This window comes from Pinus tabuliformis, chromosome J (assembly GCF_031772625.1).
Source record: "Pinus tabuliformis cultivar Carrire ecotype Pingquan chromosome J, CPIR1, whole genome shotgun sequence".
NCBI classification, from domain to species: Eukaryota; Viridiplantae; Streptophyta; class Pinopsida; order Pinales; family Pinaceae; genus Pinus; species Pinus tabuliformis.
In genome coordinates, this window is record NC_142295.1 from 38568304 (window position 1) to 38586235 (window position 17932).

At 37.9% G+C, this 17932-nt stretch overlaps 1 long non-coding RNA gene and 2 pseudogenes across 2 annotated transcripts in view; all 3 read left to right on the forward strand.

Moving 5' to 3' along the window:
• The first annotated feature begins 2198 nt into the window (after positions 1 to 2198).
• The window catches only part of LOC149225343 (uncharacterized), a 28711-nt gene continuing 12977 nt past the window's right edge, over positions 2199 to 17932 (forward strand). The window contains exons 1-2 of one of the 2 annotated variants that reach the window (XR_016247669.1): positions 2199 to 2570; positions 11091 to 11544. This is a non-coding gene — a long non-coding RNA (uncharacterized LOC149225343). Of the gene's footprint in view, positions 2571 to 11090; positions 11545 to 17932 lie in introns of those variants that run through there. The other variant, XR_016247668.1, reaches the window with a different exon arrangement.
• On the forward strand, positions 11397 to 14154 carry LOC149225344 (coatomer subunit alpha-3 pseudogene; annotated as a pseudogene).
• LOC149225345 (coatomer subunit alpha-3 pseudogene) lies at positions 13679 to 14454 on the forward strand (annotated as a pseudogene).

Here is a 17932-nt window from a genome sequence, read left to right on the forward strand (position 1 = left end):
AACTATAAACAGATTAATCAAGTTCACTACCCTCATATTGTCATTATACAAGAATCAATGAGGGAGGGGGAAAAGGGGATCCAATTACTATATAATGCTCTCCCTCATTGGGGAAAAATCTGAAACTCTTCACATGGTTTAATTTGGATTGCACAGTGGTTTAGTGATTTGTGAAAAATTGACCAAATATAAATTTGGAGGCAATAATTCAAATTAGTAAATTTGGAGGAAATAATTTAGAATCATTATACTCCCTATTTTGCATAAATAGATTTTATTTTTCTTTTACTCAAATTGTGGAGATATTATGGTCACACAAGGAAGGTGCAAGAGAATGTAAAATTTTAAAATTTGAATTTTGGAAAATTTTTGTGTATTTCTTATTTATTTTTTGAAGTTATTGACTATTAAAGAGTGCTTTATCTTTTATTTATTTATTTTCAAGCTCATTTTCATTTAAGCAAGGATATTCCTTTGATTTGAAGACTAAATTCCAATGATTAAAAATACTTCTCAACATATTAACAACTCAATATTCCTTTCTTTGCATTTCTCTTTTAGATTTCTTGCTTTCAACCAATTTATTTAGAGCTTAGGGAGGCTCAACTAGCACCAACTGCCTTGCTTCTATTGGATTGAATAAAATGCTCTCTTTGAAATCTATAATATCTCATTCATGTTGCTTCCTGTTTTTCCCATAAGATTTTGGCATGTAATCCATGATCATGTTTGTGTCACTCTTAATAACACACTCCTTGGAGGGTGTCATAGAATATTTTATTGGGACTAAACTTGGACACCTCTTCTTTCATGATCTTTGATTCTTCATTCAATCCTACCACCCATTCGCTGTTATTTTTCAATTTTTCTTATAATCATTTTGTTGTTGGGAAGGTGTTTTTCGAGTATATTCTCTTTGCACATAGATACACATAAAGTATCATTATTGTAATCAAATGGATGGGTTGTTAAAATCACGAATATTTAATTAAATATGCATTGCTATGCCTTTGCTCAAGTCAACTTCAATGCAAATTTTAGCACATGTGTGTATAACCTTTCTTGACTGGTTTATATCTTGTTATACATCCCCAACATATTTATGGTGGCTTTTGAAAGATTGTCTCATCCCAAAATAAGTAGGGGGATATTCAAAATTCAAATCTAGAGTGGGGTTGAAGAGACAAACATTGAAGATGGATTCAATTTTAGAAACTATCCTTTAAAAAGAGGCTAGTTTTGCTCCAAAATGACAGTCCCTCCTCCAAGACCTTGCCACAACTTCCATAATTGTCAAATTTTACAATAATAGAACCTCTAAAGTACAAGCTTACTATATACTTAGAAGTTAGGTTGGAATTTATTTGATTCTTGAACTCTTTAGATGATGACTAGAGATCATTAAATATATAGATTGAAGCATTTGATTGTAGTTATTGATCAACTTGTTAACCATCCATAGAGGAATACTTCCCTCTAACATGTACTTGAGTTTGTCCACAATGAAAGAATCCTACTATGTTTTTAGTATATTCGACAAGACTGCATCTTTAAAGTAATGAAGATTAATTCTTAATGTTTAGCAATCCTTTAAGATTGAGAGATAATCAACGTCACATGGGAGGAGGTATTCCCTTTGTTTAGCGAACCTCCATGGAGATAAAACACTAAATGCAAGATTAAACTCCTGTTTATGTGATAATTAGGGAATGTATACCCAATCTCTCAAAGATTAGTCATAGATAATGGGAAAGAATCTCCTATTTATTCTAAATAACTCTTAACTCTATTTATAGATTACTTTCTCACCATACAATCACAATAGTCATTTTTTAAGGCAAAAGCTACATCAAAACTTTTTGAATATGCAAATAGATAACCTCCACAAATAAAGGTAAAAACAACTCTTTGAATATACAAGTAGATAACCTCCCCACATGAAGATGAAAGCATATTTTAAACATGTTTAAATCAAATTAAAATATAATAATAGAAAAATCAACCAATTTTTTTTTATACTATAATAATTCTATTTAACAGAAATATATTAAAAATCACTATAAATTAACATTAATAAATAATTTATATAAAATCCCAATTTAATAATAAATAATTACCTAATTTATAAATGATTTATGTATAATGTTAATTTATATCAATTTAATGCGAGTTGAAAAATTGAGATGAGCCATTATTATCCCACACACGTTCATTCCTTCGCCCTCTCTCCATTTGCGAAGCCGAGGACTGTCACAATACTTGCAAGAAAGCATTTGACACATCAGCTAGATAGCCACAACAAGCGACAGAGCAAAGCTATCTGTGTAAATACTTGTTCATAGATTCTCTCACATTTGATTCGTATCAAACAGTTCCGCAGGGGGCGAAATGGGAGGAAACCGGAGACGCAGCAGAAGCGACGTCCCCAGGAGGAGCCGAAGCCCTCCTCATAGAAGATGTTACGAGGATTGCAGGGAGAGCGATCAATACAGGGAGCGAGATAGGTTCAGAGACATGCGCTCCACTCTGCCCACTATCCTTCTGGTCCAAAATATTTCTCTAGACGCGAGGTTCGTATCTTTATGTTTTCTTCTTAGTTTGAGGTTTCATACCCAATATTTTTATTGAAGTTGTCTTAAGTCAGCCATTTCTAGCTATACATTTTAGTCATCAAACAATGTATTGGGTCTTCAATCTTATTTTTAAGTAAAAAGACCATTCTGGAATAGACTGTGGTTTTCCATGTCTTTTTTTTCGGTGGTCTCATTAAAATCATCAGGGTCTGATAAATTTAGGGTTTGCAGTTTTTTGGTTTATTTTAAGCTTCGACAATGACAATGTCGTTCTGTATTCAACCTCATGACGAAGAATAAGTTTCCACGTTGAGTAGATAGGGTCGCTTAACTGTCATTTTGTAGTGGTACTTTGACTAGATTGAATAACTTGGCAACCGGCCCCTGAACTTGGGGGTTTGCAAGGGTAAATAATTTTCTTAAAGAACCTCGGGGAGTGACTTCCAGGGTAATGATTTTCTTAAAGAACCTTGGGAGCTATTTTAAGAGAATAATAAAATTTGCGGGAATTAAGACAAAAATTACATAACATCATGCAAAATGGATGGTTTCTTATAGGAAACCTATCTCATTTTACTAATTCAAATGGCACTATTTGAAATAATCCTAAAATTTCCTCCGAGTATAAAACAACCATAACTAGCATTTGCGAATTTTTTATTAAGTTTGTATTTTCAGTTTTAGCAGGGGTTTCTTCTGTTTCATTTCCAAAGTGGCTTAAGAGCGTTATCAAGACATGAATGGCTGGTAGGATCACCATCTTAGCAACAAAATAATGAGAAACCAAATGATAAACTAGCATGAAGGATTGTAACACGATTTGGATTATTTTTAAGGGTTTACTGTTAATGTGAAAGTTAAAAATCCCATCACTATACCCCAAATAAGTCAAAATCAAAATAATCAAGGAACTGAAGGAACTGAAGGAAATCAAAATTAGGAAATGTTAAGCAATGAATTTTTGTAAATGGGTAGGGTAACAGTCCAGAAAGTGCCAGAAACTCGGGGTAGACTTTTTATGAAACTGCATGAAACAGGGAAAATGACAAGAAGTTGATTCCAGCAACTTCTGCAATTTCGACTTGCCCACCAGATTTTTCTGGAACTTCGACCTGCCCAACACATTCTTCTGCAATTTCAATATGCCCAACAAACTCTTCTGCAACTTTGACTTGCCCAACAAATTCTTCTGCAACTTCGACTTCCCCAACAAATTCTTCTACCCATCAAATGTAGAAACCCTAACACGAGAGAGAGAGAGGCCCAAAAACTTAGATCTAGTTCTTCGTCTTCCTTTTCGTCCTTTTACCAGCTTCTATCTTGAGAAGATCGAACTTTCTTTGTGTGAGTCACAATGAGGTTGAGTTCCTTCTTATTTATAGGCTTGTGAGGGGTACAAATTGCTCTCTTTAGGCCGACTTGCCCCTTCATGTAGGTCAACTTGATCTTTGTGCATGGAGGATCTTTTGATTCTATTTTGAGGGCCTCTCGGGGATTCTTTTGAGAATCACTTTTTCAAAATCGTCGAGAATGCGGTAGGTGATGGGGGTGAGAAACGAAATTTATGTGATCAGTAGTTAATGGAATTATTATCGTCTTGGAGGTCAACAAAGCATATGACTAGGTTGCCTAATAAGAGGAGGCAACTTCAATTTTCAAAATCCATAGGCAAATTTAGTACATAAATCTATTTTCTCTCATGGAAGCTATGGGATATTTAAAACTTCAGCATAGAAATCTAATTGCTTTGGAATAATTGGTGAGAAACAAACAAAAAGAGTGAGTTCTAAATGTTCAAATCCAAAATTGAGATTGCTATGATTTTGTATTTCATTTGTATTTGTTCAATCTCCAAAGAAAACTGGGAAGTGATAATTAATGAGAAATAATCACGTTATGATCAATAAAGTAAAATTAGTTGTTGGGAGTAGGTTGCTTGAGCAATATCTTAGACATTCAGCTAAATAGGTCACAAAGTTTATCATTATGAACATTAATGTAGGAAAGATGCACCTTTTGGGTTGTGCAGAAAAAATAGATTTATAATTCAAAACCGTAGAAATTTTATCATGTATATTGAGAATGTTTATGTTTAGATTTAATAACAAGGTTCCAAGTCATTATGACAAAAATTTTCCAATTATTCAAGACAAACTCAATTAATTATCAATTTAATAATAAAAAATAATTTCCATTTTTTTCCTTATTACTTTATAAAAGGGATATTGTGTCCTTATTCAGTTTGTGGAAGGCAGGGAATATGATTCTCAATACGACTTAAATGAGCGTTTTGCTATTGAATATGGCGCTGAATGAGCTATAATTCCTTGTGGTTTCCAATATTTTTGTTGCCAACTCCAAAATTCTTGCAAAGGTGGACATTAAAGCTTTTTCCAAGAGATTTTTTATCATCCAGAAAAGGTAAAGGGTCTGCTGGACCTGGGTGTATCAACCTTTGGTATCGGGGTTAGGGATGAGATCCTGCCATTCATTTAGCTCCAGTTCGTTATCTGTTGCCTGTTGCTTCAATTCATTGTCCCAACCTGAAATAATATAATCAGCCTGTTGGTGTGCATTAGTTAGATAAGGCCGAGTTGCTTCCAAGATTAAATCATTGTTATTTCTACGACCCCGATTTCGGGTGGTTTGAGGTTGAGCTTGAGTTCTTCCACAACCACAACCCTGGCCTTGGCTACGACCTTGACCACCCCTTGCATTTCTCCCTTGGGACGAAAGAGTGAGGAGAAAGAACATTAGGGAAAATATTGGACTTGAGGGATGCACTTTGGAGGGAAAGTAAATGTGATAGATGCACTAACAAGCCAATAGACTACAAACTCAAAGAGTTAGAGACCAAACCAACCGTGAGATACTAAATGAAAATTCATTATATGGAAATATACCTAAATGTCTTTGTGTTAAGGGGAGAAAGCTCCTTGAGAATTAAACAAACTCTACTACGAGTGATGCCCTGCCAAAGGCTATCGAAATAAAGCGTAGGAGTTTGTTGGCAAGGAAACATAACGCAAAGAGGTAAAGGGACTAGGCTAGGAGGGATTGGTCCTTCAACTTGCTTGGTTGTTATTGGGCAATATGCAAAGCTTTTTCCCCTTCATGATTTGATAATTCCATGCCCTTTAGCGCAAATCAACAACAACAGAAAGAACATTCCCAAACACCTCCTAAGATTCCCATAGAATACATCGGGATCAACACTATATTCAATGACATCATCAATTTTCTTCAGTGCTTTCATTATGGAGTGAATGTGAAGAGATGATCGTATGCTCAAATGAAGGTTTGCGCAAAGCTGATTCAATGCCATTTGCAAACTCTCCTTGATTTGATGAATTCAGTGACGCGTCGTGTAAGCCAACCTCAAGTGGATACAACTACCCAACTTTTTGATCCTCTTCACTCGTGCCCAACATAACAGTGTGAAATTATCACAATCTAAAAATTTGAAAGTATGTATAGTCTACTATAAGGGGGGCTTCTAATGCCCCCACAAGTTGCCACGACGGGGGCTCTTAACGCCCCCAAAAGTTAGTACGAGGGGGGCTCCCAACATCCCCAAACATTGTTACAAGGCGGTTTTAGACCACCCTAATAAGTTGCTACAAGGGGGGTTGTAAGCCGCCCTTGTAGGTTGCTACGAGGGGGGTTTTAAATTGCCCCCATAGGTCAATTTTCAAGGGGGTTTCAAATCGCCCCCAAAAGTGAATTTTTGGAGGCTATTTACAACCAACCTTGAAAGATGACTTTTGAGGGCTATTGCAATCACCCCTAAAAGTCACTTTTTGGGGCTGGTTCATATCTCTTAAAAGACCTTTTTGTTTGTCCTCACAACACCCTTAGGCTAGCCCACCTGAAGGACCCTCACACCTAATTGACCCAACTTTTGGGGCTTGACCCTGACGAAGCCAAGGAGAACTGAACCAACGCCTCATAACAGAGGGCCAATGACTTGGCAGGGGGGCTTCAACCAACCATTTGGGCTACCCATCAACGCTATCTCTTCAAATACCTTCCCTAAAAGGCTTGACATTTAGAGGTGATGCTTTGAAGGGAGGGGGGGGGGTCTAAAAAATTGCACCCAAAAGTCACTTTTCAAGTTTGGAACCCCCTTTGAAAAGTGACACATTTGGGGGCAATTCATCTCTCTTAAAAAACCGCCCCTAAAAGGCTTGACTTTTAGAGGTGATGCTTTTAGGGGCCACCAGGGGGTGGGGTGAGTGAGGGTTTAAAAAACTACAGCTAATGCTAAAATCGCTTATAATTCCCACTTTTGGAGGCAGCGTATAGCCCCCCCGCCCCCCCAAAAAGTATTTTTTGTAGTACTGGTAGTTATCATTTTTGTCTCCAGAAGTCATTCTTTTTTAATGATTAACTATGCTTTGCTTCTTTCTAGGATCTCCTCTCAAGAACATGTTTCAACCAATTCTCAAGTTCGTTCTTCAAATTACTTTTTAATTATTTTTGAGATTTATACTTCTCTAATCTTCTGTAAGAAAAGGACTTTCATTTTATACTGGCAAGGTGATTCCTTGAGTTAGAGGAAAGGAATATCCTTCCCTCACTAGTAAAGGGATTTCCTTGTAGAAAAGGAAAATGATTTCCTTTATTGAGAGAGCTACAGAATTTTCCTTATCAACGCCAATTGCATTACCAGCATATGCATCGTCAACATAAATAACACATAAATGATCATAACTTGAAGAGTTTCTTTGAATTCACTTACCTCAAGTTTCTATGAAGAGGAACTATCAAGGCAAGTGAGGGAACCCAATCTTAAGTTCTCTTAAGAAACAATAATCCCCTAATTGACAAGCCAATCTAGAAAGTAACCCTGCCCAAATAATAAAGGCCTCTATCTTTTCTTGATTAACCATGATGCCTATTGATGTAGTGACGATATCAAGACATTGTGTCATTCCCTCCACTAAACGACTGAATGAGCTTTGTAGTGAGAGCAAGGCCATCTATAAAATTCACATTAAGCACTTTCTCCCCATAAAGGAGGGGAATGCCTCAAAATGTTTGTTATAAATAAGAATCTTAAAGGAGAAATAATAACGCATCACTACAATACCACATAAATATGGGGCAAATGGTTTGGATCGTTCATGACATTGCACGTGGGGTTTGGTCTAGGGTTTGTACTGGTTCTGTATGCTGATTCAACCCCTTTTATGGTATATAGGCTGGAAGATCATTTGCAATGTCGACCAAATTCGAGTGCCAGAGTAACTGGGTAAAGGGGTTGAACTTTTATATGAAAAGGCCATGGATCCTAGCTAGTCTTCACGGTGGGGTTATTCAGTTATGGCTGTTATCACCTAGATTGACCTGACGCTGAAGGGAGGCAATTCTAGGGTAACCACAAACCAAGCTTAGCCTAGTAGCTAGCCCTACTAGGCCGGGAGAGGGCTCTCTCCGTAAGGATCTCAGTCAAGATGACTGGATCAAGTAAAGGATTTTAGGCTAGGTATAGTAGCATGAAAGTTTTTGATTGAATTTGTTGGTGTTTTGCTGGATCAGATGGAGCTAGGCAGTTTAGGTCTGGGAAATTAGGTCATTAATGCGGGGTGTTCTATGTGGCAAGGTAGGCATAGGCTTTAGCACTTTAGGCTTAATGGTGTGAGGTGTTTAACACTGATGAGCAGCTAAGGAGGGCATGTGACAATCATGGATCCTTCTCAAACAATAGAAAACATGAAATATTGAATGATTTCCCAAGGCAGAGCACTGTTACAATGGATTCTACCCTAACATTCAATAAGAAGCAATGAAATGAATGATGGCATACATAAAACATGTAAACAAATGATTACAAAAGAAGAATCTGTGCTAAAACTCCATACCACAGAGATCCCATAAAAATAGTTGCAAATCTTATTAATCTTCTTACCAAACTGCTTACAATGATTTACAATCAAGCTCTGAGCATCCAAGTGAGTCCAACCCACACACTGACTGAGAAAATACATGATATAGACCCCCAAACAACTAATCCTAGCCTCAGGGGTCGAATTCCACGAGAGGAGGAGTCAGTTGCACAAAAATTTGAGCAGACAGCTAAAGACTAGGATGTTGAAACTGAAACATTCCTAGTATGAAGCAAACTGATTCATTCATCTCATTTAAGCTTTTCATCTAATGTATCTACCCTAGGTTAATGACATCATGATTTTACATTACATTAGTGAAAAGATTAAAATCCCATAGGTGAAAAGCGAAAAACCAAAGAAACAGTGAAAAATTGGGCTGCCTGTCAAGTGCGCAGTGCCTCTCCTGGACAAATGCGCAGCGACGACTTCAAATCAACTTTTAAGTGCCTTCTTGATGTCCAAATTGGGCATGGGATAGCTCATTGGAAATCTCATCGAGTCTACTTTCCAGAAAATCTTGAATTTTTCAATTTGGAGCTCATTTGCCATGTCAAAAGCCCAATCTCCCAAGACTAGTCAAAATGAGCAGAATGAGGCTGCCAAAATGCAGAGTGTTGTTTCAGTCAACTTTTGGAGGTCTTCCTCAACTCCAAATTGAGCTCATGATAGCTCAATGGAAATATTTCGGTGTCTAGTTATCATTTGACTCATCAAGAAAGTCATTTGGTCACTCCAGCTAGGAGAAAGCTTGATTTTCCCAAAGTCACTCCAGAAGTGCAGCAACTCTCCCGAGGCAAATGATGTTTTGGACATTTCTCCCGAACCACGAGACCTGTGTAAAAACTGAAGGAGGTTTTTCTTCTTGAGTCTATGATGGGAAAAAACCTCTCTCACTTTCTTCAAATTCATATTTTCTTGCTCAGAAACATCATTTGAATAAAACCTATCCCGATGTGTGGAACAAGGGATTTGTAGAAATGAAGGGAAATGAAGGAGATGAGGGGCCTCTAATTTCTTGAGAAAATTTTGGGAAGTAGGGAGGGATGTTAGGAAGCAGGGGAAAGTAGAATTTCAAAGATTGAGTGAGGGGAAGGGGTCTAAAAGAGCAAAACACAGGCCTAACCTAGAAAAGTGTTAAATTGTAGCAATAGGCTAGGGTTTGTGGGAAAATGATGAATTTGAGGGATATAAGTGATGGGAAGTGTTTAGGAAGGTATATTAAGGATAAGGAGAGGTGTATGAACATTAGGATACAAGTTTTGGTGATGATTTGACCATCCAAGAAAAATTACCTTCAAAACCCGAGAGGGAAATGAGCCTTACTTAAGCACAACTGAAGCACAAACAAGGTGTAAAATGACCCATTGGAACTTGAAATAATGATGACAACTCTTTGAATGATCGCACACTCAGCTGAATGGTGACATGGACCAGTGATTGGAAAACTTTGGAAGGAGTGAAAACAATCCTAGACCTAATACCTAGTGACCAAATTTTACATGAAGACTCACTGAAATGACAAAAAATTGATTTGGACACCCCAAGACCACTTTATAAGAGCATATTTGATCACTGGTGGAAGACTGCAAACACTGACACTAACAATGGCATTATCAAATGGGAACATTGATAGATTTGATGAGCATGATGGGTCGATTAGAGGAGTACATTTTCACAAGGCTTAGTCGTGTTTGTGTCTGTAGGTAAGCCAACTGGCTTGGATATTTATTGCATGTTTTGTGGTCCATGTGAACCTCTTTTTTTATGTATTTAAGAGATTGAGAAACACTTTGAAACTGATCACCAAGGTTCATTTTTCAGTAGTTCCATCAATTGGACGATTGATATGGGTTTCAATGGATACATTTTTATATCCTGGAATGGTGGGTGTCTAACACCTTGGTGACATGGAGAGGGTTTTGAACACATTGGTGTTGTGAGAGTCCCTCATGTATTTTGACAAAAATTTTATGGATCAACTAGGAGATTACCTTTAATTGCTCTGTATTGTAAAATGTCTGGAAATTACACACGTCTAGTGGCAAGTTTTGTAGTGGTGTCAATTGGGTCTAGCTTGGGTGGTTGGGAAGAAAATGTTATCTTTCCCTGTTTGTGAGTCAATTGTTGTTTGAAGCTCTTCTTCATGAGCTATGAGGAATAGAGTCAATTGTTGTTTGGAGCTATGAGGAATATCTCAGTCTCACTACCGGACGGAGGGTGGGGTGAGAAATTACACGCAAGGAAAAAGGTCGTAAGGTAATCAAACTGGTATACCTATTTTAAAACCTTCTGAATGGGTGGGGATTGGGCCAGATGACAAGTCCTTGGTGATTTTGGCAGGCTTAGAAATGCCTCTCATAGTGCAGCCACTTAGCTAAAGGAGAGCTGCAAGAAAAAATCCCACCCTCTCCCATCCAAGGAACAAAGTTATTTTAGAATTGGTAGGTTTAGTGAAGCTTCCCAGCCATGTAGCTTCTTATGTAGATATTGTGCGTGTATATTTAGGACATCTAAAGAGTAGTGCCTTCGATTGTAAATGATATTAACTGCAAGTCATCTGACATAACAGTCAAAAATACAATTATGAAAAGTTGTTATAACTCCAATTTACTTGTTAATGTTACAGGGAATGTCTTTAAGATCAATATATGGAACTACAATATGCACCGCTGCCTATATCCGGAGAGTTAAGTTCCACAATGAGTATCCTTAGATTGTCAGTGCCAATGACGAACAAACAATAACAATATGGAACTGGCAATCTTGAACTTGTATCTGACCTTACTAGCAACATTTTTTGTGTAATGTGCGTTTCTTTTCATCCTAAGGAAGATTTGGTCATTTGAAGCCCCTTGGATCAGACTGATTGTGTATGGGATATTTGTGCTCCGAGGAGGAAAACCATCTGCTGATGATATTAAGGTTAACACAAATGAACACAGATATTTTTGGAGAGGGTGATGTTGTTGTCAAATATGTTTTGGAATGTCATGACCATGGAGTGAACTGGGCTGCTGCTTTTCATCCCAGCTTGCCATTGATTGTGTTAGGAGCAAATGGTCACCAAGCAGATTGAATGGCATGCAAATTCAATTGCTTGGTGAAGTTATATCTATTTCATTAGAGATATATTAACATTTTTTTTTTTGTTACTCCTCTTTCTTGAGTAGCATCTCAGTTTGCATGTAATTCATTTGTGAAAAGTTAGTTTGTTTTGTTCTCGAATACCAAGGCCTGGCAAGTTGGATAATTTAAGAGGGCATGTGAAAAGTTTGTAGATAATTCGTTTGTGAAAAGTTAGTTTTGTTCTCAGAGATCAAGGCCTGGGAAGTTGAATACTTTAGGAGGGCACGTGAAAAATTTGTAGATAATTCATTTGTGAAAAGTTAGTATGTTTTTTGTTCTCGGGTACCAAGCTTGGGAAGTTGGATATTTTAACTTTTAAGAGGGCATGTGAACTATATGTCTCGTGTGATGTTCCATCCATGCCACGACATTATTGTTAACATTTAGAAGATAAAAGTATCTGAGTTTGAGATGTATCCAAGTATTGTAGAGGTGTCCAAACATTTCGTAGAGACCATGATTGCTTCTGGATCCTTGTAGCACATCTTGATCCGAATCTTCTTGCTGCTGGGCATGACCATGGGATGATTGTTTTCAAGTTAGAAAGAGAAAGATCTACTTTTGTTGTTTATGAGGGCACCCTATACTGCAACAATGACCATTTTTTGTTTGCTCATCAATTTGCAACTCAAAAATACTCTCAACTTATACAGATAAGAAGGGTTGGATCCATGAATTGGATCAAGGATGATGATCATTGTTGTTTAGCCCCATGGAGAATGTTGTCCTAATACGTTTGGATGTTGATGGTGGGTGATATGAACTTATTCTTGGGCCAGAGGATAGTGTTGGGCCTTTTTGCATGCAATCAATCGGCAGTCACTGACATGAGTCATAACCAAGTGATAAAAATCGCAGAAATAAGGTGATCAAGAAGTCTAGTTGTCCAGTAACTATGGATACAATTTTCTGTGTAGGAACATAAAACTTTCTTCTTGGGCCAGAAGATAGTGTTGGGACAGAAGAGTGACACAATGCAGGAAGAAAAGACAGCAACCTTGGTTTGCAACAGAGGATTGTACCTGGGGACCTCCATATTCCATTTGTTAAATACAGTGAGTCAGATGACATGGAAAATGTAGCCTTGCTGAGCAAGCATGCAATCATCATTGGAAGCAAGGAGCTTGTACATTATTCTCTGCATAAGATTATTTGTGTTAAAACTTAAGAGTGGTGCTCGGGGTGACAATTGTGCTTTGTTGTCTTCCAAACAGAAACTGTGGCCTTATTGGAACACTTGATGTTCAAGTATGTATAATGAAGGTGTCTGAGAATTCTGTCAATTGCATGAATGAGTTGGAAATAACTGTGTCATACAGATTGATGCATGAGTATATATTCAAGCTAGCACTGATAAAAAGGAAGTATGACAATGTTATGAGCATGATTAGGAACTGATTTGTGGACAGGCAGTGATTGCTTAGCTGCATCTGAAGGGCTTCCCAGAAGTGGCTCTTCACTTTTTTAAAGACGAGAAGGCATGATTTAACTTAGCAGTGTAGGGTGAAGCTATTCAAATTGATGTTGCTTCTGCAAAACAGAGAGATGTTAAGGTCACTGGTATACACTTGGAACTGAGGCCCTTTGGTAAGGAAATGCTGCCATTGTTGAATATGCTTACCAAAGATTAAAAAATGTTGAAAGGCTTTCATTTTGTATCTTGTCATGGACAATATTGATAAGTTTTTGAAGATGTTGGGGATTGCATAAATATAAAATGATGTTATGGGTCAGTTCACAATGCCCATATGTGAGTGCAGTAGTTCATGGGCTTACAGAGATTGCTGATATGCTTGTACTTAATAGTTAGGTGGCAATCTGCCCACTCTGCCATCTGGAAAGAAATCATCACTTATTGTGCCTCCTCCATCAATTTGTCGCAATCGTGAATGGCTGTTATTGAGGGTTACCGAAGGCCTTTTTGAGGGTGGGTTGCATAATGCAGGGGTTGCAGTCCATGAAGAAGAGGATGAAGGAGCTGCAGCCAATAGGGGTTAAGACCTTGACACTTCTGGTGGGTTGGATAATGCAGGGGGTGCAGTCCATGAAGAAGAGGATGAAGGAGCTGCAGCCAATAGGGGTTAAGACCTTGACACTTCTGGAGTTGAAAAACAAAATGGCGAGGTTGTAGTGGTCAATGATAGAGAAGTGAGAGGAGACAATGACGATGAGGTAGGATGGGATGTAGAAGATTTGAAGCTCCCTACAGATGTCTAAGCTGCAAATGTTGTAGGTACAACTCATAATGTCATTAGTTACGCCATCACCACGTATGCCAGTAATTCAAATATGGATACAGAAAATCTTTTCTTGCAGGTGAGAATGCAGCTGCTAGTAACATTAATATGGCGATGCAGCTCTCAAGTCAACAACTTGGTATTAAGAATTTCACTCCATTAAAAGTTAAAACCTTTGTTTTTGGATCTTTACATGGGCAGCCATACATACCTCCCTACATTTGTTTCTGCACTGTGGTCTTCTTAGCAATAGAGGGAGGCTGGAGTGAGACTGCTAGCTCAAATGTCAGAGGTCCATGAGCTTTGGTATTTAAGCTTTTTGAATTAGATGAGAAACTTAGACTAGCTTACAAAGCCACAACATATGGGAAGTTAGCTTACAAAGCCACAGCAGATGGGAAGTTTAGTGAAGCATTAAGGTTATTTCTTACAATCTTGCACGCAATTCCAGTTATTGATGTAGATTCCGTTTAGGAGGTTGAGAAGCTGAAGAAATTGATTGGAATTGCTAAAGAATGTGTTCTGGGTCTTCAAATGGGGGTTAAGAGGAAGTTAAGGATCATACTGTCGAACAACAAGAGCTTGCAACCTATTTTACTCATTGCAACATTCAAAAAGTCCATTTGAGGTTGGCTTTGCTGAACACCATAGGTGTTTGCTAGGGAAATTCAAGTTTTCCAAAACATAAAAGCTTGGTTTTTCAGTACATTTAACTATAACAACAAGGTCTTCACCATATCATCATTCCAATTGGAAATAAAACACCAGTGATAATTTCTTTCCTATTCACTAGGGATAATGGCCCTTTACAATCCCTGCACAAAATTCCAAATACGAGACAATACTTACAGCTGTTAGCTCTGTATAAACTGAAGTCCCAACATGCAACAATTGTTGTTCCTTTAGCAGCTCCAACAACCAACTCCTTGGACACCTTGGACTGCTCCTAGTGACTTGGTAGCCCTCCTGGCATGCCCCCTGTACACTCAATCAGCAATCTGCCCATCTAGCAGTTCCTCAGCTACATCCTGTAGGCCATGGTCTGCTTCCTCAGTCCTCCTGTAGCAGACTTCAAAGCCTTGGCCTACTCCTTTAGTCCTCAGTCGCCTTGCTGTAGCAAGTTCACACCGTCACCCCCCCTTCACAGAACTCCACAGGGCCACTAACTTGGCTTGATAACTGCTGGCAAATGAGCTCGCTGCAAACCATGCAACAAAGGCCCAGCAAGTTCTGCAGGCATGTGGGAGGCAGTTGCAGGATGCTAAAAACACTGAATTATGACTTCAGAAATCCTTTTGTTGTTTATGGAGCAACTTTTGCACCTCTATACCGTGGTCAGAAGTATGTGTCTGTCCACATTGTACACCACACTTTATTCCAATCATAAAGGGAAATCTGTGTGCTATATGTGAGCTTGTAGTTGTGTTCCGGGTCTTTAGATGCAGTTCAAGAGAAAGGAAGTTAAGGATGATACTGTTCAACAGAAAGAGCTTGCAGTTTATTTTAGTCATAGCAACCTTCAAAAATTCCATTTGAGGTTGGCTTTGCTGAATACCATGGGTGTCTGTTATAAGGGATGGAGCTTTAGTACAACAGCTAACTTTGCTTGATGACTATTGGAAAGTGAACCCCTGCAAACCATTCAACAAAGGTACAACAAGTTCTGCAGGCATGTGAAAGGCAGCTGCAGCATGCCAAAAAATTGAATTATGATTTTGACTTCAGAAATCCTTTTGTTGGTGGTGCTGCAACTTTTACACCTATATACCATGGTCAATCAGAAGGATGTGTCCTGTCCATATTGTACAACATGCTTTGTTCCAGTCATACAAGGAAATGTCTGCCCTATATGTGAGCTTTCCATTGTGGGTTCTGATGCTTCTGGGTGCTGAATGTGCATCTTTATTTCAAGAAATTTCATTACCCATGCATATTTCCATATCAATATTGCACTCTCTACCTTTGAGAGCCACATTGAGAGATATGGCAGGACAATCACTAACAAGTCTTGGACAGACTTGAGGGTCTTCTTAAGAGACTGGAGGAGGCTGTTTATTGATCACTGAAGTGACAGTAGAAGTAAAACTTTCCATGTTTTTTCATTGTTTACAATTTGAAATTTCAGTCTCTGTTTTTGCTTCCCTTTCTCAGTCTCAGACAATGAAAAGTGCCAGTAATTTAGCTTTAGGTCTGGAGAATTTTTTATAGAACCCCCTGGGTGTTTATCCTATCTTTATCATGCAAGTGTTCTAGTGGTTTGTCTGAGTAGAAACAGGCACTAGGGTCTTATTATTCAACATCAGAAAGCAATGCAATTGTTTGAATGCTTTTTCATATGTAGGTCCTGTCAGAATCAGAACTGGTCAAATCACCCCATTGGACTGGGCATGGTATTGAACCAGCCTGCTGACTAGACTGGTACCTAACCAGTACAAATTGGCCCTAATTGGCTGGACAAGAGACTTAAATTTTTATGAAATTTCTGAATGAATTTTCTGTACATGCGCAACAAAGTTGGTTTATTCTTTTGATGATGACTATAGATGCAAAGTAAACACTTGTGAATTTTTCTTAATGCCTGGAAATAACAATCCTCTCTTAATTATGACTCAAAATTTATAACTCTGAAGTTGTTATGTGTTTGAATAAAAACTATTTTACAAAATGCTTAAAAGAATTGGTTTGCATCTACATAACAGTATTCATGTCTATACTTGTATGTTGGCCATAGGGCTTTAGATTTGGGTTTCTATCTTTGTTTACACGGGTATTCTAAGTTCAGAACATAACCATCACTTTTACACTAGAAAGGCTTGGAAATTCTATAGCCAGCTGTTTGTGCTACATGCACTTGAAAAGGTGTCATTTATTTGCTGAAACCAAGGCATCTTTTAATGCAATTGACTCACAGCAGGAAGGAAAGCTATGACACAATTTAGATTTGCATTATTTGTATATTTACCTGTCTATATGCTGAAAATTTAGTAGTGGGGTATATTGTATTCACGCTGCCTAAGTTGCACGAAACCGGAAACAGTTTAAGCGATACGAAACCTCAAATTTGGAAACGCTATATAATATATATATCATATAAAGCATTAATGATACATTTACATGATTATTTATTACATCATTAAGATTAACATAACTCATGAGTCATGAATAATCACATAATGAAAATAGGAACTGGAAAATCAGCATTTATATTAGTATATGAGGCTGCAAGTACAATAAAGACTATAAGGCTGCAAGAACTATAGAGACAAGTCACAAAAGACTAATCCTCATCATAACAATCCTCATATAGAAGCAGCAGAATGCTCAATGGATGGTGCTGAAGAAGATGATGCACCAATTCCACTTCCAGTCTCCAAGAGAAATGACTTGCTGAATAGTGTGATGAGAGAATGAGACAAACTGCTCTTTTATAACTTTAGAATAGGTTTCTAGAACATCCTATTTACAAATTAATTTACAACTTTTGGGTACGGTAAATTTCGTTTAAACGACTAGCAACTTAGACTGCCTAGGAAACTTACACCATGTGGCCTCATTCCTAATCTCAAACTAAACCTCGCAGCCAAACACTACTTCATCTCAGGAACAAATTATAAGGCCTTTAGGGCTTCAACATCTAAGACTCTTTGGTCTTCTTTTTTCTTTGGAGGCAAGGTTGTTTGAAACTCAACGCATGTTATATTAGGATCCAAGGGACCAAACTTGGCGTATAAAGAAAAAGCACTACTTTCTACACATGTTTTTATTACCAAACTAGGTGCACCAAACCTTTTTTAAATCCCGAACACTAGTAGTAAAATTGTAGCATTTCATAGTAAGCCGTCTTCTATAGCTAATATCAGAGGAAGAGATTGCTGCAGCAGCAGAAGGAGAGATTACCATGGGAAGCAGAGGGTTTCAAGAAACAAAGAACTGATAAGGGGAGTAGGTCGTTTTTCCAGATCGAAAATGTATCACAAAAGGGTTATTTGGGCCCTCAAGGAAAAGAATGGGGGCAGTTTTTCCCAGCATGCCAAACAATCGAAAATGTATCACAAAAGAGGTATTTGGGCTCTCAAGGAAAAGAACAGGGCAATTTTCCCTAGCA